General features: G+C 36.1%; 1 protein-coding gene and 1 non-coding gene across 2 annotated transcripts in view; one reads left to right on the forward strand and one right to left on the reverse strand.

The window, feature by feature from the left end:
- The window catches only part of LOC132125193 (nuclear receptor ROR-alpha A-like), a 318,478-nt gene that overhangs the window by 237,225 nt on the left and 53,462 nt on the right, over positions 1-27,791 (reverse strand). The gene's annotated exons all lie outside the window — the stretch shown is intronic.
- On the forward strand, positions 26,386-26,504 carry LOC132125801 (5S ribosomal RNA). The gene has a single exon (XR_009427184.1). It is a non-coding gene; the product is annotated as a 5S ribosomal RNA (ribosomal RNA).

A 27,791-nucleotide genomic window follows, 5' to 3' on the forward strand; every position in this document is an offset into this window, starting at 1 on the left:
CACAATTATAAGAAACCACAGCAATTGCCAGATATAAAGTCACAACTGTAAGAAACAGTCTCAGCTGTGAGATCATATGAAAAATGTCACAGTCATGATACATAAAGTCACGGCTGGTTTTATAAAAACTAAACTATGTGTGAGGATATATTTATGATGATGGACCACCTGTAACACTATAAGCAGATTCATATAGTGTTTGAGCATATGTTTGAAACCTAGTTTACCAGTACAGTCATAGTGTGACAACACAAGGACAACAAGCCTGCAACCCTGCAGACCCTGAACTGAGACCACCTGCAGTGTAAGCAAAGAGGAAATCTGAATGAATGGCAACGGATGGGCCGTACAGCGAACATGTGTGCAATTATTATGCCATTTGCCTCTCCAACGATCGTCCACAGGATGTGGGTTTGGGGCCGTTCCAGACACAATTTCTCAGATTTTCTGCCAGAAACCTGGAAGCCTGGTCATATACAAATATAAAGACCAAACTGGGCATGTTTGAATTGTCACCACATAGTCGAATCACCACCAGTCTGGCATTTGTTTTGCGTATAAATGGAAGTGGTATTCACATACAGTGAAGTCCTTGTGCTCCACTCTGCATCTGGCTCCGATCCACTGCCCAGCCCTCGATTCATTCCTGTGAGGAGAACTAGAGCAGACCCTGACTGTGCAACTTCCAAAAGACTGGGAAATCCTGAAAGCCACTGACTGTGAAACAAGCGACAACACAGACGTTGAAAACCGAGTCGAGATGCATGCCCTATAAAGTCAAAAAGTTGCTCACAGCAACGGCTTGTAAAAGTGTGTTTTGGAAAATTACGCAACACACAGGGCTCAACAATAAGTATTTTATTTCAGTATGTCCGGTCAGGCCAGTAGTAGAGTTTTACTTGCCCTGACAATGCTTTCAATGAATTTACCACTTATTTATATTCATATTTAAAAGTTTCAATGTACAGTTTATTATTAAAATTGTAGAGTACTCGTCGAAAGTTTAAATTACATAAACATTAACATTTTTAAACAATATATATATATATATATATATATACACATTTTTTTTTAATGAAGTCTCTTCTAACGTTCACCAAAACTGAATTTATGTGCTGAAAAATACAGTAAAAACACTATTATTGTGAATTAGTATTACAATTTAAAATAACTGTTTTCAATATATTCGAAAAATATATTTATTTGATGCAAAGCTGAATTCTCAGCATCATTACTTCAGTTTTAATGTCACATGATCCCTAAGAAATCATAATATGTTGATTTGCTGCTCAAGAAACATTTCTTATTATTTAAAAAATACTTATTTAAATGTTTATATGTGGAAAGTTTTTCCAATGTGTGTATATATATATATATATATATATATATTAAGTATTTATATATTAACACTATTTTAGTCAGATATTCTATATTTTATTTACTTGTTTTATATATCAAGTGTAAAATGTTCTTTACAAGTAAAAAAATAAACTGAGGATTATAGTAACTACAAGAGAGCAATAAATACATAAATACTTCCGATGAAAAAAAGCTATCAAGATTAACCACAAATCATTCACAATTTTTATCAGACATTTCAAGTAAATGTCACAAACAATTTATTGCAAAAAATCTGTTTTATTTAAAATTTTAAAAATCTGTATTTTTTTTTTTTGTATGTAATTTTACAATTGCGATACGCTTAAATGAGTTGCCAAAATGTCACAGAAAATTAAATGTTTATGTTTACAGTGTATATAAACTGCCCTAAACTCTCAGATATTGAGTGTGGACGAGAAGGTCATTCTTATGCACAAAAATATAAAGCACCAGACGTACTTTAAAAGGCTCTTTTATCATGTGAAGCACACACTGATACATGCGTCTAAATTTTTTTAACAAATGCAGCGCCTATGCAAACAAATCTAAAACAATAGAGCCAAATTTATCTTATTCTCATTAAAGTAAACTAGTGTAATCACATACACACCGGCGAGTATGTGTGCATGAGTTTAACTAAGTGTACGATCAGGAAAACATGCCGGCCAGAGGCGCAGAGCCAGACAGACTGAGGTCTCTCTCTCTCCGTCATGGTGAGTCAGTTCAGCAGCGTGGTTCATGTCAGGACATGCTTCCCAGCAGCTGGCTCAACAGGACCTCTTATGTAATAAACAAGGAATGAGAGAGAGAGTAAGAGAGAGTCAGACAGAAAGGTATGGAAAGAGCCTACAGTGCAAAGAAGGAGGGATAAGAGGAAAAGATAACAAAAAAGAGGAGTGGTCATGATCTGAGGAACTTCACGGAGCATGGATAACAGGACAAAGAGCAGGTGCAGCGGCCAGTTCAGCACATTTCTCAAAGACCTAAAAAAAACACTTACGTTCATCATGTACAAATGTGCAGCATGGCAGTTCATATCCAGGACATGAGCTGGTATTTAAGGCAAAATAAACACGATGGGATAAATAAATGGAGAGCTGAACTGAAACTGTTTGATTATGTGAGAACACTGTAAAATAAAATAAAAATGTAAAAGTTTCTCTCAGAAATGACTAGTAAATTTCACTCTTAACTACAAAAAGGTAAGTAAAGAGACTGTTCTTGTAAATGATTTTACGTTGTTATAAATCTTTGTACGGTTACCTGTGGTTATTATGCAAATATATGAACATGCCAGCTATAGGTTTAATGTTTAACTTTATGAATCTCAAACGTTTAAGGTCATTTGATTGGTTTACTATACTGTCAAAGCAATGATGACAAAAATAGTATTTGCAAACTTCCATAACGTTCAAGTTTTCCAAAGTGAAACTGAATATTTATCAGATAATGTTTGGTTCATAAAAAAAAAAAAATATATATATATATATATACTCTTTATATATAAAGTTTACACACCGTATGCAATTGTAAAAATTTGTTATTAAAATATTACACAAAAAACTACAATTAATTCAGCAAATGATTTGTTATTCCTTTTTTACAACAACAGTAGGTAAAAAAAAAACGGTTATTGTTATTATTATCATTGTTATAATAAATATATCTGTAAAAATGCATCTATACTGTACACAATCAAAAAAAAACTGCAAATATCGATTCTGATCATTCACAAAAAGATTTGTCAGGCTGATTTTAAACAGTTACAGTAATTTTTTAACAAATCAATAAAAGAAAATGCATTACAACAACTCATAAGAGGTATTTCTATAATGCATCAGACACTGGTAGCATTTGTTTTTGCATTCAGCTGGCGAAAAAAATCAACAAAGATGTTTGCTTGCCATTATTTGGAAGTTAACAATCTCTTTAGCTCATCACATTCAATTCAGACTGTAAAATCACATGTGCATTCAAAACATCACAGATTCTGCCGTGGCAGAACAACGTTGCTAAAAAAAAGTCAGTTCAAGAAACACTGACTTATCGTGCACAATCACAAGAGTCCATTTATGATTTCCTTCCATTTGTTATGATTTGTGATTGTTATGTTTTTCCGATGGAAGGATCGATTATTGCTATCAGTAAAACTTTGACACAAGCTCAAAGGAATCCTCTGTTCACCTGTGAAGCTTTGCACCTACAGGCCTTATCATCTGCATGCTCTGAACCTGCAGCAGGCGCAGCTGAAAACCATCTGCTGCCGTTGGAGGGAGCCGGACCGCCTTAACAAGTAGGCAAACTGTCAGGGAGGATTAATGCGCTACCTTAAACCTGAGTTAATAATAAATGAGATGTTTACTCATTCAGGGGGGAGCGCATAGATAACACACCTCCAGACCCCTCCTTTAAGTGCCAAAAAGATAAATTCTGGTTAAGTGGGACCTGCCTGCCTGCATTATACCCACCTCCCCCTGCTCCCACCCCATCATTACCAACTGAACAAGGGCTTTAGCCCACTTACTGAAGGGAGAGGTCAAATTACAAGCACTTTTTTCGGCTCCCATAATGGATATGCAACTAACTGGCGACTATTCTCCCAGTCCCACTCTTAAAAACACTGGTTCTTCATAGGTGTCTATGATTTCAGTTGTTCAGGTTTTAGAAATTTCTGAGTGTACATTTTCATGTATCATCCAGATATCATAGATTCTCTTTTGGAGCGGTTCTGCAGCAAGGGCCTGGTTCCAAAAGGGGGTTTTCGTTTCAGTGTCATAGAAGAATCATTTTAGGTTCCCCAAAGAATCTTTCTTTATGTAAAGAACATTTTAATAATCTAAAGAACCATTTTCCCTTTTTTTTTAAAGAGCCTTTTTTTGGTTCTCATAATGGATATGCATGCTAACCAGCGACTTTTTCCCAAACCCACTCTTAAAATCAGATGTTCTTTCACTGGCATCTATGGTTCTGATAATCCAGGCTTAGAAGCATTTGCTTTGCTCTTTATGTACTGTCTAGATATCAAATGTTCGCTTTTCCAAACAAGCACCAAGTATGGGCACCATGCATCAGGCAGATGGTTTTGCTGTCCTGTGTGCATCAGCGCTGCTGAACCTACTCTTGGAGACAGGTTCCAAAAAGTTGGTTTCGCAGCAATGCCACAGAACACAGGTTCTCAACACTAGCCCTTGAGGTCAAGGTTGATAAAACTCACTTTCCTGTACATTTCTAGTAATCGTGAAGACCCTTATGATTTTGTTTAGGTGTGTTTGATAAGGTTTGGAGCTAAATTGGACCTCCAGGACCAGAGCTGAGCATCGATGGTTCCATGAAGAACACTGGACATCCAAGGAACCTTTCCATTCTACAAAATGTTCCTAATAGTGTTCTGAAGAACCTTTTTCTACTAAGAAAATAACGATTCTTTGGGGAACCAAAAGTGGTTCTTCTATGGCATCTCTAGCTATGTTTCCATCCACCTATTTTTATGCACATTTTGGAATATTGCATAAAAAATGCTGGATGGAAATGCCAAGATGTGCATAAATTCAAAAAACGTGCATAGAAAACTTATGTGCACAATGGAGTAGGATCAACTTTTTATCTGATAACTATGATGGAAACACATTTACAGAATAAATTCCACCATGCATATCAAAAAAAGTCATGTGACTATGCACGATGGGACAGGATAACTTTACTAACCAGTGGACTGATCTCGTTGCACAGCATCTGAAATGTTTTTAGTCGTTATGAAATACCTGAGCAAAATCTGTCTTCAAAGTATTTCTGTACAATGGTCTTACATGACTGCTTTCCCAAAAAGCAGGCATCCATCTCCAAAAGCAATGACTGCATTTATTGTGTTTCATCTGCTTGCTCTGAGGCACAAATACTTCATCTTATATGAAAATTATTATATTCAGTGGCTTCTGCTAGATTTCTTAAAGATATTTAGTGCCAGTTTATCAGGAAGTGACTTTTTTGTTCTCTTTGACTCGTGGATGGAAACAGTGCTTTTATTCGCATGTGTTTTATGCGATATTCAAGTTTATTCAAGTTAAATTTGAATCTTTGGATGGAAACATAGCTAGTGTGAAAAACACACACACACAAAAAAAACATCTTTCCATTGCATGAGGTTTTTTATAGTGGAATACGATTCTTAGTAGATTCTTAAAATATTATTTTAATGCAGTGAGGCTTTTTGGGGAGCCTTGAAAAAATGGATCTTCTACAACATCGCTGCAAAAACCCCTTTTTTTAAACTTAGTTTTATGAGCCAGTGCCATCAGCACAAACATACACTGGACTGCCTGGTGAGTGTTGTCCATACTTGCTGCTTGTTCATAAAGGAGAACCTTTGATATCTGGACGGTACATGAAGAGCAAATCCAATGCTCCTAATTCCCTAAAGCCTGGATGATAGGTTTTGGATTTGAGTTGATCAGTCTAAGCTCCCCACAGCGCTTGCTCTTAAGACCGGTGGGGCAGTTTGAGCAGAGCTGCGTGGTCGAGGTTCGGCCCCTCAGCTGCTGCTGATGCAGGCAAAAAATGTGGGTAAGAGAAAGAGCGCACACCCTGAGAAAAGAGGAGAGCATAGAAATGTTTTACTCGAGCTCCTTCTTTGCATTCGCCCTCGAAGGGGATTGAACTAATGAGCCCTACCATTCTCCACTGGGGCCTTCCCAAGACAACCCTTCTTCAGCAATTGGTTCCAAAGGGTTTAAAAAAAAAAAGGCGTCTGCCACGAAGCTCTTATCTGTCTGCGAGATTACAAAGTAATAAAATAGATGGAGGGACAGGAAGGGGGCATAACAATGCACGTTATTTGCAAACACAATAAGTTCTTGTGTACAGCTTCATGAATGATGTGATCCTTTTTACACACTCTTCCCCCCAAAAACACAATAAAACAAATAAAATAAAATAATGTCATCATTTTGAATTTGACAAATTATATTGCTCAAATAATTGACTGATACATTATAACTCATGCAAATCACTAAATGTTTTACATTTAAATATTCTAAAATGATACACATAACTAGCTAATAATTGCTAAAAAAATATATATTTGTTTTATTGTTCTTTTTTATATATATATAATATCCACATCAAAAACTGTTTATTAGTGGTGGTGGTGGTAGTAGTAAAAAAAAAACTGTTTCTGGAAATAATACAACATAATACAATTGATATGATACAAAAATATGCATTACTTGATTCTGACTAATACAGATCATCAAGCATTTTAAATTTAAATAATTTGATAATTGATAGAGCTAATTTTTAAAATTGCATTTTTCTTCGGTTATTGTCAAAAACAAAGTCAGTCACATAAATGACATTATTGTTGCTGCTTAATATCTATAATATGTAAAAAAAAAAAAAATCTAAATACATATAATAATAAAAATAATATAATATAATATATAATAGCTATGCTGGTTAACAAAGTTCTTCAGAACACTCAGCTTTTGTCTTTTGTCTCTAACTAATCAACATGTCTTGTGTTTGTAACTAAGGAGACGCATGTCAAAATTACAGTGTATCGAACCACTGGACGGGGTGTGGTTCAGTCAAAAAACTCATATGTCCAGGCACCATCTCAAGCACCAAAGCTGAAGTTCAAAGTTCAAAGAGGCTAGTTTCATTGGCACCTCCTTTTGTCCTCATAAACTGAGACTTTTGCATCAAGACCACAATCTTTTGCCTCGAACGCTCACCTACCGCCGTCTCCATTAAAGCCTGACCACAAACTCAAAACAGTCAATGCCGTCAGAAACAAATGTCGGATTTCCCAGGCATCAGTCAGCACAAAACAATTTCAGCAAAGTCCAGCGGGATCCGAAAATGTGACACTCCGGATACCTCCCCTTTCGCTAGCAACAGAGATGTTTTCCTGGCAACCATTCACAAATAAACCATTCAGAGACTGAATCACTCATGAAGAGGGAGAGAAAACAGTCAGGCTCTTTATCCGTAATTGTAACAAATTCAATCAGTTTTTCTGAAAAACAACAGCTTTGATGAAAGAAGCCCCATTGTTTCCGTCCGACCACTAACACACGCAATTATAATCAGACGTTAGATTATAAAGTCGGATTTGGCAAACAACTTCCCCAACACATCTCCGTCCCCTGCTCGCAAGTGTGTGGTCTGCCGAGAAACGCTTCTTTAATTCATGTTTCTTATACAGGGTTCCTCGGAGGGGGAACAAGGGCCTGTGCAGCTCCGCCACGCTTCCTCTGTTCTCCAAAACAGCCGTGGCACGCCGCAGTGTGTCTGGAGAGTCTGGGGGGACGAAAAGCGAGACACTTCTCTAATGACTGCTGCACTTGGCGCAATGAATCACTTTTTCCTGAAAACATGTCCTCTAGTCCTCCATTTGCCAAACGCTACCAAGTCAACCAGGGACCAAAAGAGCTAATACTCTGAGGTCTACCTGCTGGTATAAATCATTAAAGCACTTCCTCCTCCCAGATAATGGAGCGGTTTGTATATTTCTTATAGCACAAAGGAGCAGGAATTGTTCCCTGCTTGCCAGTTTCACTCGCCTCTTTAGAAGCTAATTTAATCTGGTTCAGTTTAAGATAGAATGGAATAGATAATATATAAACACTTGATGAAGAATTAAAGTGCAGAGGGCAAACTAAAAATATAGTGTGAAAGAGATTAATAATTTAGAGACTTGACTTAAAACAAAAAGTGCTCTAAATAAAATATTGCGGCAGTGTTAGAAAGTCTTCAACGGTGCCTCGAACATTAAAATACTGTCAATGTCATCCTTTAAATTCAGTTTAGCTTCATTTTAGTCTTATTTATATATATATATATATATATAAAATAGTGCTGTCAAACGATTAATCACATCCAAAATAAATGTTTTTGTTTACATAATATATGGGTGTGTACTGTGTATATTTATTATTTATATATATATATACACACACACAAGTATATTTAAGAAAAATATGTTGTTTATATATTAAATATATTTATGTATAATATAATTTATATGAATATAAATATATACATGTACATTCATGTAAATATTTTCAAAATATATGCTGTTTGTGTGTGTCTTTATATATACATAATAAATATACAGTACACACCAATATATTATGTAAACAAAAACTTTTATTTTAGATGCGATTAATCGTGATTAATCACTTGACAGAACTAATCAACTTAATGAGTGATATTTTATCATATGATACAGATCAATAAATGCTTTTTTTTTAAGTATATGATCTAACGACCAATAAAACAGAACTAGTTAAACAACTGAAAATTTATTTCGTTAACTTTTTTATAATATAATAAAAAAATTGAGGAGTCTAGATTATATAGGTTAATGCTCAATTTGTAAACATTTTCACAGTGCACAGGAATATCATAACGTTCATTATGAACACAAAGCACTCTAGATTTTCAGAGTTCACTTTAAAAGCCAGGGACAGCGGGATGAATGTAAGAACAACTGGCTTTTCACTTTTTGGTCCAGTAAAAGAGGTTTTAGGGTGGATTTCAGTGTGGGAAAAAAAAACTAAACAATTAATTTCTGGTGTACTTATGAGAAACAGCTCAATGAGTGACATAAGCGTGCTTCTAGAACGCATCCTCACACATTCAGTGACCTCAGCGTTTCTCCCTCATTAACTGAGCAGCGGTTCCTGCCTTATGTGATGAATGTCCTCCAATCTGATAGATGATCCTGCATTTGTCATGGATGCAAAACACAACTGATATTAATTCAGTTCTATGTTAATTACGTCTAATTTGATTTTAAAAGTCATGAATCATTATACCGCACCCTCTATTCAAGCACTCTTGTTCTTCGAGAGACCCATTTCTTCTCCCAGAGAGAGCTGTCTGTTTTCTTTCTGCAATATTGTTTGCAGGGTTTTTTTCCATTTGTCTATGAAAAGGCACATCAGTGTGCAGAGAAAGTAGTTACGCGATTGAAACCGGAGCTGTGTCTGGGGCAAGACGTTGTGACTAACCAATTAGCTCTCTTGTTTTTTCGCCTGCCTCTATCGAGGAGGGCCAGAGAGACTTGGTAGCAGTGATATGACTGGTGTCGGAGAGCACATCAAAGCGGGAGGCCTGGGAGAGGCCCGCCGTTACCTTTGAACATTGGAAGGAGATTGGAGGGACAGTCAGTACTCTTCAGGCTAGACGCAGATCACAGGCTGAGCAGGCGCCCCAGCACATGCTCTTGCACCATGCTTTGTTTCAAAGGCGACCTAACAATCCGGCCGTCGAGTCGGCACGTGATCTTTCTCTTGTTATCTCAAAGGAGCTGAGGAGTGCTGTGAATAGGTATTGGTAGGAGATTCCCTTTTTAAATTGATCTGGGAAAGTCTTTTAGGTAATGAATAAAGAAAAACAGTTTTGGTAGGTGTTTGTATTTATTTGACGTTTGCGTCAAATCACCAACAACTCGACAATATACCCCACAACAAAACTTCACAGGTTGAAGTTGTTGACAGGTTGAGTTTCTTTCTCTGCCACAGAATAAAAATACAAACCCAAAATATAAAAATGCAAATAAAAAGATGTAAACTTTTGATGAAAAATATGAGAATTGTGAGATGTAAACTCAAATTTTGATGAAAAATATCAGAATTATGAGATGTAAACTCAGAATTCTGATGAAAAATATGAGAATTGTGAGATGTAAACTCAAAATTAAAAAAAAATCAGAACTGTGAGATTTAAATTAGAATTTTGAGAAAAAAAAATGTCAGAATTGTGAGATGTAAACTCAGAATTTTGAGAAAAAGTCAGAATTATGAGATTTAAGAATTTTGAGAGAAAAAACTGAACTGTGAGATGTAAACTCAGAATTCTGAAGAAAATTATCAGAATTGTGAGATGTAAACTCAAATTTTGATGAAAAATATCAGAATTATGAGATGTAAACTCAGAATTCTGATGAAAAATATGAGAATTGTGAGATGTAAACTCAAAATTAAAAAAAGTCAGAACTGTGAGATTTAAATTAGAATTTTGAGAAAAAAATGTCAGAATTGTGAGATGTAAACTCAGAATTTTGAGAAAAAGTCAGAATTATGAGATTTAAGAATTTTGAGAGAAAAAACTGAACTGTGAGATGTAAACTCAGAATTCTGAAGAAAATTATCAGAATTGTGAGATGTAAACTCATAATTAAAAAAAAAAAATTGAATTGCAAGATGTAAATTCATAATCACCAGTTTATAAATTGCAATTGCTAGATAATTGTGACAAAAATGTCTGAATTGTGAGCTATATTGGCCCCCATGAATGAAATAAGATTTCAAATACAATCTGCAAAACTTCCAGATTTAATTTCCAACTCATTTCCACTATAGTATTAGTATAGTAGTATAGTATAGTAATGGGCTTCAGTTTATTTCCTTAAGTCCCACACAATATATAAAATAATTTCGCACAGCTAAAAAAATTAAATAAAAGTCAAGTACTGAGTCACAACAAAAACATAGCTCCATTGTACTTTAACAGTGAAAGTACTTCACACAAATGTACAATGAATCCCCAAAATTGCATAATATTCTGTATTACACAAGTCCATTAGAAAAGAATTATGCTTACGCAGTTCTATCCATGACTAATACTGGCATCTTATAGTCAGCCATTGAGTTAATTAATATTCAGCAAGTTTTTCTTAAATGTGAACTGTCATCAGTAAAGCTCAAATGGCCTTGCTGAGTGACAGGATTTGGACGGTGCGAATAACCAAAGTAAGCTGACCCCGTACTGTCTTTTGGATTCAATACCGCCTATCCCTCTACCACACAAAATATCAATTATGCTCATTATATTTCACACTCCCTTTGTTAAGCATTCAGTAGCGACTGCAAAAGCAGGGATTTAGCCTAGGCCTTGGTGATTGTGTACTTGTGTGCTGACGTCAAGAGAGGAAGAATCTAATGTGATTTTATCTGTTCTGGAAATCTAATCCCAAATGGAACGCCTTCATGTCTGACCTATTGCACATCGAAACACACATTGACTAGTATTTTAGCTCAAATATCTTGCATTTTTCTTCTCTTACCTCTCATATCTTATATTTTGTAACCTAATAGCTACCATGTATGTAAATGTTTTTGTAGAAATACTTTACAAAAAGCTTTTGTTCAGCTTCAAGGCCTTCCAGCAAAGCACAACTACGTTGTTTCACTAACTCATAAGAGCAAGGTTTTTGTGAAACGAAGTTGTTGCAATTGTTCTGGAACAAATCATTTTCCTCCTTCTTCCATTTTTCCACCGCAAGTGACTCATGAGACAATTATATTTTCCTTTACCTCAGAGAAAACTGACAAATTTAGCATATTCACGTTAGCATATGCCGCACAATGATTTCCGATTTTAATTGAAACGGGAGAGAAACGACTTCTGCTCCTCCCTGCGTTACAAAAACCAAGAGGTAAATCTAATCGTCTTGGCACAACCTGATCTTTTTCTAATCATCCAGCAAATTCTGACAGAAAAAAGCTTAAGTGGGCGAAGGTGTGTGAAACAGTTTATTAACACGGACGATTATCGAGTTAAGCAGAATGGAGAGAGAGAGAGGAAAAGAGAGAAGGAGAGGGAGAGATGGGGGGTGAGCTGGCAATTTGCTTGCTCTGTAGACTCTCATCTCCTCACATCTCTGGAAAAAAATGTGGAGAGGACTCCCAGGCTCACAATAAAGAAGAATACTCTCATTCATGCCCGCCAATTAAAAAGATAATTATGCAAATGTAGCATTTACTGAGTCAGCGAGTGGGCAGCCAGAGAGGCAGAGGGGGCGGCGGCGGCGGCCAGAGGAGTAAGATTGACGCAAGTGTGCAGACATAAAAATCTCTAACACAAATGCACGTGGGTAATTCTCGTTTGGCGCAAACACTCCTACCCACCACCTCTGATTACCCTGAACTAAAAAAAAAATTTACATCAAAAACCACTAGCCTAAACCTGTGCTTGGAAAGCACACAGTGGTGGGTTTTAAATGTCAATTAGCATGCAAGCCCCGCCCACTCTGTCTTCTCTGAATATGGCAGAAAAAGACCCTCCGACAGCCACCACCTACTGCCTTTGTTAGCTTTGTCAAGAGGTGGATACATCGGATTTGGAACACGCAAGCAGTGTTTTGTTACCATTGTCTCGACTGCATTTAACATGTCCATTAAACAAAGCACTAGATAGTTGGCAAAAGTCCTACATGTCCGGTGCAGCTTTGATATTTTCCTTAAAATGGTCACTAGAAAATGACTAGCTTGTTGACAAGCTTGCTATAATTAATTGCCGTTAGAAGCAACCTCATTACTACTTAGCAAGAGTGAAAAGAAATCATTTTGTGTTAAAAGGCTCACCACTCCACAGATTCTTAAGCTTCAAAAGTGAAAATTCAAGTGTCTCAGTATGCTAATCACTCTGAAATGCTAATGTCACACAGAGAACAGAGAGGATTTCAATACAATACTTTTTTAAAAAGCTAAACTTTTAAGGAAGTCTTGAGCCCTCTTTAAGAAACAGACATTTTAGAAACAGACATCAATGGCATCAAGTAACTGGTAGAGTTATATCTGATTACGCATATGTACTATTATGAGTGTTAAACAAAAAAAATTATACATACTCCTGAGCATCAACGATAGTGTCAGGGTCAGCCAAACAAGTAAGGGTCATAAGAGGCCAAAACCACAGGAGACACTCCTTCTATTCAAGCTTCTGGTAGAGCGACCTCTGATCTACACCGAAGGTACCTCGGCCAGTTTTCTCTCTGGAGACACACTTAGAACCCACTGTGTATCTGACATGGGGCACCAACAAGTCACCACAACCCCAAGTGATCCTTGGACAAATGTCACATCTTAAACTTGGGACCTAGATGAGAAACGAGTTTCATGCTGAGAAAGAAAAAGGACAAGCATGTTTGGGTGTAGCTAAATCTTTTAAGAGGTTTAAGCATGTAAAGAGTTGGGAACTTAACATGGTTGTTCCTCAGAGAAATGAGAAAGTGACCATAATATTTGGATTAGAGACCAATCGCACTTCAGAGTAGCAGTACTCAAACCTAATTTAATTGAAATCGGTCATGTTAAATGGTGCCTGGAACTACCTTGACATTGGAATTGTACATTGACAGTCAGAGGTGGTAATTACACTGGATATTAGGAGTTAGTAAGTAATGTTTGAAGCTGGCATGTGTTTCCATTGCTGTCACAACTCTGTAAATGATTCTGAATGAGGTTTTTTTTTTTTTTTTTTCTGAATAATGGAGGATGGTTGTGCACCTAACACCTTAAACAATCCAGAGGCTTCTTCTGCCTGCTGCAGTTGGGAAGGATGCATGCTATTACTGTATGACTCCTGTGGGGAAAGCAAGAAAATATCCAAGAGTGATTCCTTTCTTGTCTTAAACACACATATACTCACTGAGGTACATTATTCTCTTGAATATTCTGAAGTGTTGATACCACTCTGCACTTCTGGCTTCACAATAAAGAAAGATTTCAAGGTCAGCCCTTCCTTCTCTATCCCACACTGAGGGAAAGCTTACAGAAGTCAGCAATACTGAACTTGTTTGATGTTCTGTTGTATGGGGGTTCATATAGGGAGCTTAGATCTGCTTCCTGTCTGCTGAGGTGGAATGTTATAGTTGGCAAACAAGTGAGGGATTCTGATATGGAGCATCTATTCAGAAAGCACATGTGATAAAAGCTTGTGGCCGAAAGTTTGTAGCCATTGTACACTGTTTGGAAAATATATTTGGTAAGGGTGAACTAATCAGTCACGCTGCTATAAGGTTTGCTCAACTTAGGCCCTGTCCCAAATGGTGCAATTGATGTGTACTTCCATTCCTACAAGTTTTCAATAGATGTCACATGCATTGTCCATGAAGTCCACAAAATTGTAGTTTGACCCTTATAAATTTGGGGGTTTTAGATGGGTGCTCACTTAAACCCCCCTTTTTGTCCAAAAGTGCCAAAGTATATATTAGGAAGAGAGTTACAAAGGATTCAAGATGGCATTTGTAGTTAACCATTGCTGTTACTCTATTTACCAAGTCTCAACTTCCGGTCAGTTAGAATTTTCTTTCAGTGCAAAAGCCTCCATGTGCACATTGTTTACTGTACCACCTCAAAGCATCTCAGATCCCAGAATCTCTTTCCCTCGGGAAACTTATCCGGGAATACAGTGGAGGTACCTCTACAAATTAGGTTATTACTCTGTCTTCACGTCTGCTTTCCACCACGGCGCAGCCACATCTCAACACGTCTTCTTTAAAGCTTTAACAGGGGCTCTAGGCTATCAGAGCCTCCAATTACACCAGCTTTTGCAGTCCTTAATTGAAGCCCTTTGGTGTGAATTTGTTCTATTACCCGAGTCAGATAGGGAAATGAAGACAACATGGTTAAGGAGCCCTGCACCGCTGTACAGAGGGATTTCTGGCATTAATAGCATCTGAGGGTGCGCCCGAGCTTTCGTACTGAAAATGGCCCCTCCTGGAGTGATAATCCGTATTTTGTTGCAGTGGATGATTATAAAAGCCAACAGTATTGCTCTGAGTCAGGCACCAGCTCTGCTTGATGAGAGAGAAAGAAAGAATTACAGAGAAAATAAAGCGGCTATTTGAGTCAACTGTTAAGGAGTGGATATATTACGCCCCGTTAAAAGACATGCACCATGGATATTCTACCCAGAGCCAATAATTATGAATTGACGTTTATGTAAATATTTTATGAACACAATAGCCATGTTTCAATTAAGCCACTAAGGAGGGTCACTCAATTTGTTTAGGTACTCAAACAGTGAAAACTGAAACCTAAATCAGAGGGATAAATCTAATAAAACATCACAAATAAACAATGCAAAATGGAAACCAGGCGTAAGACAATGACGTCATGTAATTTTCCACACTAGACAGGAATGAAGTTAGTAATTTGGCCATGATTACAGGCTGCTAAATAATTGAGTAATTACAGTTTAGATTACACTCTCTAAAAAAATGAAGAAATCCCTCTAATTTCAGATGGAGAGGAACTGTCTGAGTTTTGAACCTTGTCTCATATCTTCCTGATCTGAAGCGCGGCGCACCCCAGGTTCCACAGCTCCAGAGTGGGTCAGATCGCAAATTTCCACCCGCGATCTGAACAAATCTAAAAACAGCCACCAGACCCTCATGGAAGGAAGGTAGGAAGACCCGCTTTAGAGAACATGAATTATGCAAGGCTCAGAACATTGGCCAGCGTCTCAACATTCGCCCCTCGTGTTTGATCTCATCAAGTTTACAGCACTTTTTTTTCAATTATTTGGTGTTTAACTAAGCAAGTTTTTTTTTTTTTTACAAATATGGGAACCGTTTGAAAGAGAACCAAAAAGACTAATGTAGCCCTGACTTCTGTGACTGGTTCACTGGTTAATGAGAAGATAGCCCTAGTCTTTGGCATCATAAACATTTGACTAAATATATTCCAAAGCTTGTTGGCAGGTGTCTAGGGATCTCCTCTTATCTGATTCTCTCCCTGGCGTTCTTGCCTTCGCATCTTTTAACTCAAAGGATGGGGTGATGAAACTGCTTGACTCAAAGTTAGCATCTAAGCACAACATAAAGGGTTAGTTCACCAAAAATGAAAATTCTGTCATTGATTACTCACCCTTATATTGTTCCAGCCCTTCCTTCATCTTTGGAACACAAATTAAGAATGATGAAATCCGAGAGCTTTCTGACCTTGCATAGACAGCACAACTGACACGTTCAAGGCTCAGAAAGGTAGTTAGGACATCATTAAAATAGTCCCTGTGACAAGTGGTTCAACCGTAATTTTATGAAGCTACTAGAATACTTTTTGTCTTTTCTACCCTTCTGGGCCATGAATATTGTAGGGCCCGTGCTGTCTATGGAGGGTCAGAAATATCTCAGAATTTATCCAAAATATCTAATTGATGAGATAATGTTCATTTTTGGGTGAACTAACCCTATAATGTTGTTTTTCACAATATGCAAACACAAGCACAATGACTTATTCCACTAATAACAAGTGTCTCAAAATCCTATAAACAATCTACAACCCGAATTCCGGAAAAGTTGGGACGTTTTTTAAATTTTAATAAAATGAAAACTAAAGGAATTTCAAATCACACAAGCCACTATTTTATTCACAATAGAACATAGATAACGTAGCAAATGTTTAAACTGAGAAATTTTACACTTTTATCCACTTAATTAGCTCATTTAAAATTGAATGCCTGCTACAGGTCTCAAAAAAGTTGGCACGGGGGCAACAAATGGCTAAAAAAGCAAGCAGTTTTGAAAAGATTCAGCTGGGAGAACATCTAGTGATTAATTAAGTTAATTGATATCAGGTCTGTAACATGATTAGCTATAAAAGCTTTGTCTTAGAGAAGCAGAGTCTCTCAGAAGTAAAGATGGGCAGAGGCTCTCCAATCTGTGAAAGACTGCGTAAAAAAATTGTGGAAAACTTTAAAAACAATGTTCCTCAACGTCAAATTGCAAAGGCTTTGCAAATCTCATCATCTACAGTGCATAACATCATCAAAAGATTCAGAGAAACTGGAAAAATCTCTGTGCGTAAGGGACAAGGACGGAGACCTTTATTGGATGCCCGTGGTCTTCGGGCTCTCAGACGACACTGGATCACTCATCGGCATGATTGTTTCAATGACATTACTAAATGGGCCCAGGAATACTTTCAGAAACCACTGTCGGTAAACACAATCCGCCGTGCCATCAGCAGATGCCAACTAAAGCTCTATCATGCAAAAAGGAAGCCATATGTGAACATGGTCCAGAAGCGCCGTCGTGTCCTGTGGGCCAAGGCTCATTTAAAATGGACTATTCCAAAGTGGAATAGTGTTTTATGGTCAGACGAGTCCAAATTTGACATTCTTGTTGGAAATCACGGACGCCGTGTCCTCCGGGCTAAAGAGGAGGGAGACCTTCCAGCATGTTATCAGCGTTCAGTTCAAAAGCCAGCATCTCTGATGGTATGGGGGTGCATAAGTGCATACGGTATGGGCAGCTTGCATGTTTTGGAAGGCTCTGTGAATGCTGAAAGGTATATAAAGGTTTTAGAGCAACATATGCTTCCCTCCAAACAACGTCTATTTCAGGGAAGGCCTTGTTTATTTCAGCAGGACAATGCAAAACCACATACTGCAGCTATAACAACAGCATGGCTTCGTCGTAGAAGAGTCCGGGTGCTAACCTGGCCTGCCTGAAGTCCAGATCTTTCACCTATAGAGAACATTTGGCGCATCATTAAACGAAAAATACGTCAAAGACGACCACGAACTCTTCAGCAGCTGGAAATCTATATAAGGCAAGAATGGGACCAAATTCCAACAGCAAAACTCCAGCAACTCATAGCCTCAATGCCCAGACGTCTTCAAACTGTTTTGAAAAGAAAAGGAGATGCTACACCATGGTAAACATGCCCCGTCCCAACTATTTTGAGACCTGTAGCAGAAATCAAAATTGAAATGAGCTCATTTTGTGCATAAAATTGTAAACTTTCTCAGTTTAAACATTTGCTATGTTATCTATGTTCTATTGTGAATAAAATATTGGCTCATGTGATTTGAAAGTCTTTTAGTTTTCATTTTATTAAAATTTAAAAAACGTCCCAACTTTTCCGGAATTCGGGTTGTACAACAATCTATCAATACTAAACACCCCCCTGTTGACAGTATAAGCAGCCATCAGCGACACATTTAGCATACTAGTTTAAGTCGCTTGATGTTCAGTTTTTAAAACTCCCCCAAAAATGGAGTACCTGCTGACCCGTTTGTACCATCACAAGGTTTAATCCAGCAAAGAAATGAAGGCAAAGACTGCAGATAGCCGTGCAGAGAAGCGATAAAGCAGAGCCGTTCTGTGTCCAATCTGTTCTCTGAAGAGCACTGCAAGGGCCTGTCAACTCTCGTCTGCCAGTCTCTAGACAAGAGCTTTCCTGTGTCATAGAGTGACCTGTCTGACTCCTCTAGTACTGACAGCCATTGATCATCACCTCTCTTTCTCCATCACTCAAAGAAAGATTTGGCCTCAGCTTGTAAAAGCACTCAGCTAGTGGTCATCATCGCTGACATCGCCAGCTTCTGTATGCCATCACTAAGGAAAGTCCAATAAACAAACACTCCACTGCAACAGTTGGAGTCAATAAAAAAAAAAAAGTGTTGGACGTAAAAACAGGCGGGTTGCCATCCTAAAAACTGATGCTATGGAACAAGCGCAGCATTCATTCTCATCGAAATTAACATTACCATTAAGTTTTTTTTTTAGTTTGTTTTGTTGTTTGTTTGTTTTCAAAGTGCAACAGGTAATACTAAGTTGTCCGTCATCATCATGTGATTTTTTTTCTCCACATAAAAAATGCACTTACCATGAGAACGTAAACTATATATTTTTTTACATTATAAAAATTATAAACTAAATTACACTTATTACTTAATTATTAATTAATTATTACTACATACTGAGGGATATTCTTTCTATCAAATATTTTATAAGAAACTAATCTTACATGTTGCCTTTGAAGTAGGGCTGGGCGATATGGAGCAAAAAATATATCTCGATATATTTTGCTATATCTCGATATATGATATATATCTCGATATCTTTACAGGAAAAATAACCTCCCCAAAACTACTGCAAAAACAGATATACCAAATATTACATGTTTAGGGCCCTATGAAACGTTTTATTTTTTCTTCACCATATGTTTTATTGTTACCTAATTCTGTGTTTTAGCATGAGTAATTATTTAAATGCATAAAAACAACTTAATTAGTTTAAAAAAATTCAAAAAATAGCCTTATGTGAAATGTTTTTTCCCTTCAGAAATTCTGTGTATTTACATTTTTCTGGTTATCAAATGAAGGCATAAAACATTCATTTAATTTATTTTTTAATTATTTAAAATTAAGCAAACTTTATTTTTGGTAAACAAAGGGATTTACTATTAAAAATAAAACATGGAAGAAGTGTTGTGTGATTATTCCTTAAAAAATGATGTTCCTTTCATTTTAATAGTAGTAGCAGTGGGCTATGTACATTCTGCTGAACAATAGTAATAGATTTCTGGCAAATACTTTTATTTTGACGGGTTTACCTTTACAGTTCTGTGTATGTGATACTAGTCTATGATGTGATATGAGCTATTTTTACTCAAATCAAACGGTCAAATGCTCATGAAGTGACTCTCAGTGCAGTTCTTGAGATGTTCTTCATGTGTTTACGTCCTCATTTAGAGATGCTGAAATCACGGGTGCTTCCAATTGTGTAATAGACGAAGATGCGCTTCTGCGCCATTCATTAACACAGACACGCAGAACATGCAGGATTCATATTTAAATAGACTTTTCCGGCTTAATATTTGCAGATATTAGTTGCACTTTGATGAAAGTGCAAGGAACTAATTTTGATTAATTCATTCAAAATTTGACAAATTCCGTGACATACCACATTAAACTGTAAATTCCGTTTTTATGACTGGATTCCGCGATTCCGTGCGCGTTTTGTGCATCGCAGAAATCATAGGGCCCTACAGTAGACATCTGCCTGCTGTTCGCCCGACGCCTTAAAAACAAGGTATCTCCATATAATGGAGCCAGTTGTCTTTTTGTTTAGACTTTTTGTTTAGACTAGTTCTGTACACGCGAGGGGAGGGGGGACAAAATCAAGGAGGTGGGGGGCGAGCGAGCGGGGTCGAGCCCAGCACAGAGAAGGCAAACAAGCAAAGTGGCTGAATCAGAATTAAATATAAACAATATATCGATATATACGATATGTCAAAATCCATATCGTTTAAAAAATATCTCGATATATTTTAAATATCGAGATATCGCCCAGCCCTACTTTGAAGGCAGCCCCACCTTAATCAATTTTAAAAGATCTTGAAGGAAAAAGCAAGGTCACAACATACATTTATATCAAATTGAGCCTTATTGAAGGGCAGACTAGCCTACTTGTTGTATGGGCAATCGTCCCCTTAAGTCATTTCACTTTAAATTCCACATCTGATAGCACAAAGAATGGTCCCTGTAATAGGGATAAGCTCGGCATTGGCCAGAGCTAAAAATAATAAGGCTCTTGATGTGAAGAGACCAAGTTTTGTTCTCCCAAGTCATTAGCTGAGATCCCCATTACTTCCTCCATATTCCCTGAAACACAGTAGTGGGGCTGGAGAAATAGTGTGCTGTGTGTTCCTCCCTTCAAAGTCACTCTCAAGAGTTAAGAGACCCAACCAATCGTCTTTGTGTCTGGGAGCAATTATACCATGGACCTAATAAATCAGTTCAAACAGCTGTGATCTTTTTTTTATTTTATTGTTTTTATTTCTTAATTAACGATTATTTAGGCATTTCAATTTACCACAGTAGTGCAGTTTGAATAAAAAAATGTTAATATAAAAATTGTACTATTAAATAATAAAATGCATGAAAATATTAATATATATATTAATATATATATATATATATATATATATAGCAAATCTGAAAATATCAAATTTTCATACTGTTCACAATTTTTTTTTTTTGACTGTTACTTTTTAGGCAAAACAGTATAAAGGTTTATTATTGAGCTAGTCAGTTCTTGGCTATAGCATGAAAATAATTATTAGCTTATTGGCCACAGTTTTAATAAATGCTATATCGATGCAACAGCAAGCGGCAAAGATTATAAGGAATGATAAAGAAATTAAACAATATACTTACTTTATAAAAAAAAAAAAAAAAACTTTAGTAAACTTTAATCTATTTCAGCATTTTTGCATTAGTTACAGTAGTGTATTTTATACTCAACTGTAGTTTTAAATAATATATTGCATTAGATTTAATTTGATAACGTTCAATTTTAATCTATATTATTTTAACATTACAATTAAAACGTACTTAAAAAGTTACTTTAAAAATTAAAAATGTAATTTTAATTTTAGATTAAAAGTTTTAGCATTTTATTCGATTATTTTAATTGTAGCATTATTTTAATTTCAGTTTTAGTCATTTTAGAACTTCCGCTTCATTTAGTTGCAAATGCCAAGGAAACGTTTCTAACATCCAATTACATTTTTTTTTAATCTAATACTTATATTTTATTTTATAAATCACGTTTTTACTTAATTTTGTCTTTTTTTATTTTTTTCTATATGAAGCTTTAATTCATTTTTATTTAATTTGATATTAATTTTAGTATGTCTTTTTTTTCCAGTTAGTTCCCAAAGCAACATTTCTAACATTCTTGCAAGTTATGCATCTAATATTTACATTTTATTTCAGCTTTATTTTAATTAACGAAAGTCATTTTTAGTTAACAATAAAAATACTGATGTATTCAATGTTTTACACATCTGCCACAAACAAAATTTGTGCTTTTCTCTGCAAACACATCAAAAATGTGATTAATTAGTGCATCATGTACTTAACTTGATTATAATTTGAAACAACTGACAGCCTCACTAATATAAGTGATACAATTCAAATTCGAAAAACTCAAATTGTCTACAAAAGGATGAATTTATGAAGTCAAGCGAACTGTGCATAAAAGGTGCATAGAAACAGTGCTCATCAGTGCACTAAGATAACCCTGTGACCTTAATCATTCATTAACTAAGAAATCACTTGTGGACTGCATTTTATCACAGACCAAACAACAGCACGGCAAAGTCTACTCCGGAAGGTTGTCTGTGTCTTAAAACGTCTTCTTCGCCACCTGTCTATTGTTCACTACCCGCCTGAAACCTCCGTTCTTCTCTATTGACGGCAATAAAAGCTAAAAGGTTAGCCGCTATAAATGTGATGTATGTGACAGCGGCATTTCATCATTTATTGTAGCAGCGCCCAGAAACCCAGCCTTGCCCGGCGGAGCCCAGAGGAGTTCCTTTATCTCCATGATAAACTCATCTGGCATGATTTATTAACGAGAGAATCGCGCCGCTCAGTCCATGCATGAAGAAAAAAGCCTCTGCTACAACGGGATACTTTAGAGGAAGGACAGACAATGTCTGGGAAACTTTTTTAAACTGCACCGGAGTAGTTCGAACACCATGGTGAAAATTTACGCTCGCAACAGATGTTAAAGACTTCGGTCTGCTGATTGATGCCTGTGTGGGAAGAAACGTATCACTAACAACCAACTTCACATAGAATGACTCTAGAAGAGATACACAAAGTCTCCAGATCGGGACCCTATGGGATATCTTGCGTTCTATTCGACAGATCAGACTGTATTCATGTAAATCTCTGTCTTTGATATGTGTCATGTTCTACCCACAATCCCCTGAGACGGTGGTCCTGCACAAAGTGACCTTGTAGGAGGCTGTTCTGGGAGCAGTGAAGCAGCTGTCTTCTCACATCAGCTCTGAGCGGCTTTCTCCTGCTCCTCAGAGTCCGGCTCTGGCACCTGACTGCACAAAACAAGTCCTGCATCATTTCATTCTCTGAACTTCCATCTGCTACCAACTCAACCAAGGGGCCACTTCCTATTTTAACTTTCCTCGTGTGCTCTCTGCCACTCTGTATGTTCAAATACCCTCCAAAAACTCATGTCGAAGCCATTGCCTGACAGTTAACAGTTACACCTCCAGAGGCACGCAGGATGGCTTAAAATTATTTAAAATAAGACAAAGCTAGCTTTAGAGGCAGCTGAGGCAGCAGTTTAAATCAAGATATAAACTTTTAACTATAAACTATTTCTTATTGTTACATCTTCCCTCAGTAACTGTCATTTTAAGTCAACCCTAACTAGGGTTCCCATTGACTTGGAAGACGTCGTGGATATAAGAGAGAATTTTAAAAGTTTGATTTCTAGATCTGGAAAAGTCATGGAAATCAATAAATAAATAAAAAATCAAGGGAGTTTCTATGACATTTTTAACATAATTTTTTAAACATAATGCAACATATTTTTATAGTTAGGTCAAGCTCTAAAATATCAAAGGGTAGAAACTGCAGAGAAAATCATGTTTGGGAGAAAATAGAGAGATGTATTAAAGTAAATAACTAAATAAACAAAAAAAAGCTAAAGAAATAATAAGAGAAAACAGTAACTATAATAGAAAACTGAATATTTATTCAAATATAAAATAATAATTCTGGAATAATGTAACATTTTAAATGTTAATTATTTTTAATTATTTAATTATATAAAATGTAATTATTTTAATTAATCACCACTCCTAGTTTCTGTAAAAAAAAAAATGTATAATTTTGTATCATTAAGATACTGCTATAGTTTTAATTATTATTTTTAATCAGCTTTTTTGTCGTTTCTGTTTTCATTTTTATTTTACTAAAACTCTTAGTAATTTTTGTTGTGTGTTGTGTGTGTCTCTATATATTTTATTAATTTTTATTTTAGTTTATTTTAGTACAAGTTAAACTAAATTAAATTAAAACATGTTGAGACATTTATATTTTATTTCGGTTTAAGTTTATTTTATTTCAAGTAATTGACATTTACATTTTTTTATTAAATATTTGCTTACTGTTCTTGTCATTCAGTTACTTATCTATATATGTCAATATGTAAAAATTAAAAAGTATAAACATTAAAATAAACACAATAATACACACATTTCAGTTATTTCAGTTTAAGTTTTTTTTTTAAAACAAGTTTCTTTTATGGTTTTAATTCCAGGTTTAGTTAACAAAAATTCCTGCTGCATAATAAAAAAAAAAAACTTAAATGTTTTAAGATAAAACAACCAATCCACACGTTCGATTATAAACTCCTGTGGCACGGCAAAGTTTTCGATCTGCCGCATTACACTTTCACGTAAATCTCAGGCAGCTTGTACGAGAGCAACACTCTATCACACATTTCACATTATAACATGCCGGCGGGTGAAATATATCAATTATGTAATAATCTTAATGGCCCAAACAGTCTCGCAAACTGCAATATCTAGATCATGACTCGCTTGTATGAGCGCACAAACTGAGGCAGATTATCAATCACCAGACGCAATATGAGAGATGACAGGATGTTGTTATGGAGCGATATGAATTACACCACTAAAGGGAGAGACCACAAAATCATTTCCTCAGTGATTTATAACACAGAGACAGGTAGGGTTGCAGTGTACAGAAAGAACAATATTGTTTTGTCTTAAACACATTATTTCATTGTCGTGTATACGAGAGTACAAATGAGATCTTATGCAACGGTTTGTGCTCAAGTCGAAATTATGATTCACTTTGACTTTTTTCGAAGACCGCACTGCATTAGATGTTTTACTATAACTTACCTAGATGCAAATGCATCCGGCTAAAACGGATGTGGTTTTGGTATCTACATTTTTCGCCTTTTTTATCGTACAAATTGGTTCTTTGACTGACAGCTTCGTTTTCTTTACTGGCTGCCTGACAAGCAAAACCACAATGTGCTCTCAAGATGAACAGCTTTCATCGTAAAACATCCATGCTGCTCCATAGAGACGCTTCTGACAGGACACCCACGTTATGTAGTAGAAATGGTATATCGCAATCTGTCATATGTTTTGTCTCGAACAAATCTGGATTGCAGATGGCAGCTTTCGAAGGCCTGTTCAAATCCATGAAACTTAAAATAAAAGATTAATGATAAGGGAAAAAATTTGCAACATTTCTGTAAAGTGTTGTGACTTTTGTACAATATGAAATAGAGATGATTTACAATGACTAAAATTAACATAGAGTTGTAGAATATAGTTACTAAAATGTACATATAAATGTAATTAAACTGTAAATCTTTTAGGACTGCTAATCTAAATAATTGGAAAAATATTAATTTAACTACAGTCCACTGTTATATTTTGATTTAGATATTTTTTTAAACTATTTTAATTTTTGTAAATAAGTAAATAACCTATATAAGTGATAGTTTTTAAATATTTAAATTAAATTTAAATTTTACTGATTTTAATATTATTTACACACACACACACATATACTGTATGTATATATATGTGTGTGTGTGTGTGTGTGTGTGTAAACATGTATCTAAAAATTAAAAAGTATAAACTGTAAAATAAAATAAGATGCACACATGAAAGTTACAAAAAAGGACAAAAATACTGAGTAAAAATATATTTGTGTGTGTGTGTGTGTGTGTGTGTATCTATATATATATATATATATATATATATATATATATATACATACACGTACAGGTGCATCTCAGTTAATTAGAATGCTGTGAAAAAGTTTTTATTTCAGTAATTCAGCTCAAATTGTGAAACTGGTGTATTAAATAAATTCAATGCACACTGACTGAAGTAGTTTAAGTCTTTGGTTCATTTTAATTGTGATGATTTTGACTCACATTTAACAAAAACCCACCAATTCAATATCTCAACAAATTAAAATAATTCATAAGACCAATAAAAAAAATTTTTTTAGTGAATTGTTGGCCTTCTGGAAAGTATGTTCATTTACTGTACATGTACTCAGTATTGATAGGGCTCCTTTTGGTTTAATTACTGCCTCAATTCGGCGTGGCATGAAGGTGATCAGTTTGTGGCACTGCTGCGGTGGTATGGAAGCCCAGGTTTCTTTGACAGTGGCCTTCAGCTCTAGAGGTTGACCGATAGTTTTTAGATAGCTAGGTTAGGCCACACTGGCTGATACCGATTAATTAACTGATCGTTTTTAAAATGGATACTGAACAAAAACTAAAATAGTGGTTTAATTAAAAAAAAAAAAAAAAAACGTACTGAACCATACTAGTAGTAGTAATAATAATAAAAGTAATAATAATAGTAATAGTAATAGTAAATGTTGAAATTTTCACTCTCTAATAAGGCCCTGTGAAATCTGTTTTATTTTTTTTCAAATTCCGTTATTTCTGTTTTAATTGTTCTATATTGTTTTTTCCACTCCTTTTTAATAGTTTAATTAAAGTGTATTAATAATTTAATTAATCTTTTAATTACTGAAAATTAAGCTAACTTTTTTTTGCGAACAAATGCAATTTACTATATTAAAATTAAAACATGTAAGATATATGCTCACGGCCATACCAGCCTGGCTATGCCCGATCTCGTCTGATCTCGGAAGCTAAGCAGGTTTGGGCCTGGTTAGTACTTGGATGGGAGACCGCCTGGGAATACCAGGTGCTGTAAGCTAATGGGTGGTGTTGGCGCAGTGGATAAGACACACGTCGTGAGAGACCCGGGTTCGTGAGAGACCCGGGTTCGAATCCACTGTGAGACACCAATGTGTCCCTGAGCAAGACACTTAACCCCTAGTTGCTCCAGAGGTGTGTGACCTCTGACATATATAGCAATTGTAAGTCGCTTTGGATAAAAGCGTCTGCTAAATGTAAAAATCTGAAAAATCAAAAATTTTATTTTGACAGGTTGCGGTGAATAACTTTACAGTTTTGTGTATGTGAATATGACGCTAGTTTTACTCAAATCAAACTGTCATATGCTCATGAATGCTCTTTCAGAACAGTTAAACACTCTCTCAGTGTTTTCGTCCTCATTAAGTGAGACAGCATACGCTAAAATATGCGAGTGTCACGCCCGCATCATTGTGTAACGTTAGTAGATGAAACCCTGCATCTGCGCAATTCATTTTCAGAGTCACGCAGAACAGACAGAATTCATATTTAAATAGACTTTCATGGCTTAATAGTTACAGATACTAGTCCATATTGTGATTTGATTTAAGTGTAATAACCTACTTTTTATTAATTAATTGAAAATTTTACAAATTCCATCACATTCCGCAGCAACAAAACCAATACATCGGTCGACCTCTATTCAGCTCATCTGCATTTTTTGGTCTCTTGTTTCTCATCTTACTCTTGACAATAGCCCATAGTTTGTCTCTGGGGTTCAGGTCTGCTGAGTTTGCTGGCCAGTCACGCACACCAACACAATGGTCATTTAACCACCTTTTGGTGCTTTTGGCAGTGTGGGCAGGAACCAAATCCTGCTGGAAAATGAAATCAGCATCTCCAAAAAGCTGGTCAGCTGAAGGAAGCATGAAGTGCTCCAAAATTTATTGGTAAACGGGTGCAGTGACTTTGGTTTTCCAAAAACAAAATGGACCAACAACAGCAGATGACACTGCACCCCAAATCATCACAGACTGTGGAAACTTAACTCTGGACTTTAAGAAACATGATCTATGAGCTTCTCCACCCTTCCTCCAGACTCTAGGACCGCTGGGCAACAGTCCAGTTCTTCTTCTCCTTAGCCCAGGTAAGACGCCTCTGACGTTGTCTGTGGTTCAGCAAATTCCTTGACACGTCTGTGTGTGGTGGCTCTTGATGCCTTGATCCCAGCCTCAGTCCATTCCTTGTGAAGTTCACTCAAATCCTTGAATAAATTTTGCTTGACAAACCTCATAAGGCTGCGGTTCTCTCGGTTGGTTGTGCATCTTTTTCTTCCACACTTTTTCCT

Source organism: Carassius carassius, chromosome 43 (genome assembly GCF_963082965.1).
Source record: "Carassius carassius chromosome 43, fCarCar2.1, whole genome shotgun sequence".
In the NCBI taxonomy this organism is placed as follows: domain Eukaryota; kingdom Metazoa; phylum Chordata; class Actinopteri; order Cypriniformes; family Cyprinidae; genus Carassius; species Carassius carassius.